The sequence below is a fragment of the Clarias gariepinus genome, chromosome 5 (genome assembly GCF_024256425.1).
Source record: "Clarias gariepinus isolate MV-2021 ecotype Netherlands chromosome 5, CGAR_prim_01v2, whole genome shotgun sequence".
Lineage (NCBI taxonomy): Eukaryota > Metazoa > Chordata > Actinopteri > Siluriformes > Clariidae > Clarias > Clarias gariepinus.
In genome coordinates this window covers 4,217,501-4,220,000 of record NC_071104.1, presented here as the reverse complement: position 1 = coordinate 4,220,000, position 2,500 = coordinate 4,217,501, and positions in this window count along the sequence as shown.

Below are 2,500 nucleotides of genomic sequence, written 5' to 3'. Positions count from 1 at the left end.
CAGACAAATCTACTACATCACTCAATTTCTTTTGCTGAGCACGCGTTAACACACAAGCAGGAAATACTGAAGGAATTCCTGGGAGAGGTGGAGTACCCACTCCCTCAGAAACTTGAGTCACGTGGTCTCCTTGTCCAGAAGGCCAACCTTTGTCGATAATGCTGATCTTTTTGAAGGAATTCACATACCATGGGCATATAAGACATTCATTCATCCTAGATAAAACTTTAGAAGCAGGGCTGTTCAGAAGAGTGATCCTGGTAACAACTTTCACTGCATGTGAAGGTCAGAATCCCTTTTTTTTTAGGGAAGAAAATGTTGAAAACATGGCAGTTAAACAGAAATCTTAATGGTTCGATTGATCTCAGCATAAATACTGGACAGGTTATCAGTCAGTGTAAAAGTTTAAAATTCTCATGACCAACCTCACCACTTGAAAGGGTTCACAAGTGCTTGGTTTCTTCAAATGTGTCAAACAATGGACGAGCATTGGGAAAGGATGGGTAAAGCTGCTTTTTGTGAGGGATGGCACACCTTCCAGAGCATGGATAGCTCAGTCGGTAGAGCATCAGACTTTTAATCTAAGGGTCCAGGGTTCAAGTCCCTGTTCAGGTGTTACCTTGGTGATTAGGAAAAAAAGAGTGTTTGGCCCAAGTTGTTAAAAGCAATTAAGAGGGTTAGCTTGGATTAAGAAATTCTCAAAGGCTGAAAATTGGAAATTGCAGACTACTTCAAATTCAAATTTTATTTGTCACATACACAGTCATACACAGTACGAAATGTAGTGAAATGCTTACACGACTGCCAGTGACATTAAAAAGAGAATTAAAACTTATAAGTAATAAATATCAATATAAGAAATATGATAAAAAATTTAAATAAAAATTTAACTAGAAAAAATACAACCTGAAAATAGAAATATATTGTATACATAGAACTATAATTTTGTGCAAGTATGCATAGAAAAAGTGACTTTGTGCAATGGGTATTAAAGTGACTTTGTGTAATGGTCCAGAATGTAAACGTGAACATGTAGTGTAGATGTGATGTGCGTGGAGTTGTCCATAGTGTCCATGGATGTATAGAGATTGATTGATTGATTTTGAGAACTGTGAAAATATTGTGTTAGTTTTGCCTAGTGGTGTGGTTGAGAGACCTTATCGCCTGCGGGAAGAAGCTCCTCCTCAGTCTCTCTGTGTTGGCCCTCAGGGAGCGGAATCGCTTCCCAGACCGCAACAGAGTAAACAGTCCATTGTTGGGATGGCTGAGGTCCTTCACGACCTTCCTGGCCTTGGTCCAGCACCGCTTGGTGTAGATTGAGTGCAGGTCAAGGAGCTCGATGCGGATGATGCGCTCAGCTGATCGCACCACCCTCTGTAGAGCTCGTCTGTCCTGCATGGTGCTGTTCCCGAACCAGGTCGTGATGTTTCCCGTCAGGATGCCCTCTATGGTGCAGGAGTAGAAATTCCTGAGCACCTTGGAGGGCAGTCTAAAGTCTCTCAAGCGTCTGAGGTGGTACAGACGCTGCCGGGCCTTTTTTACCACGGTGTTGATGTGACAGGACCATGTCAGGTCCTGCGTGATGTGAACACCGAGGTATCTGAAGCTGTCCACTCTCTCCACTGGGCTCTTGTTGATGATGGGGGTCTGGTAGTTCCTCTCCTGTTTTGTACTGAAGTCCACTATCAGCTCCTTTGTCTTGCTGACGTTCAGGAGGAGATTGTTTCTCTGGCACCAGTTCTCCAGATTTCCAACCTCCTCCAGGTAGGCCGTCTCATTGTTGTTGGTGATCAGGCCCACCACGACAGTGTCGTCAGCAAACTTGATGACGGTGGTGGAGTTGGTAGTGGCCACGCAGTCAGAGGTGTACAGAGAGTACAGCAGGGAGCTCAGAACACAACCCTGGGGGGCTCCAGTACTGAGAGTGATGGAGGCTGAGACATGGCCGCCCATCCTTACTGCCTGTGGTCTGCCAGTCAGAAAATTGGAGATCCACTGACACATGGATGAGCTGAGTCCCAGGTGCTCCAGCTTGGTGGTGAGTGTGGAGGGAATTATGGTATTAAATGCAGAGCTGTAGTCGATGAAGAGCATTTTCACATAATTCCCCCTCCGAGTGTCCAGGTGAGTGAGAGATGTGTGGAGGAGATGTGAGATTGCATCGTCTGTGGAACGGTTTGGACGGTATGCAAACTGTAGTGGGTCCAGTGTGTCTGGTAGTGAAGAAATGATGAAGTCTCTGACCAGGCGTTCAAAGCACTTCATCACTACTGAGGTGAGGGCTACAGGGCGATAGTCATTGAGGGAAGCAGGATGAGGTTTCTTTGGGACTGGAACAATATGGGCTCTTTGAAGCATGTGGGGATCACCGACTGAGATAAAGAGATGTTGAATATCTCAGTGAACACAGGTGCTAGCTGGTCTGCGCAGGCTCTGAGAATGCGGCCTGAGATGCCATCTGGTCCTGCTGCTTTCCTGGTGTTCACTCTCTTGAAGGCTC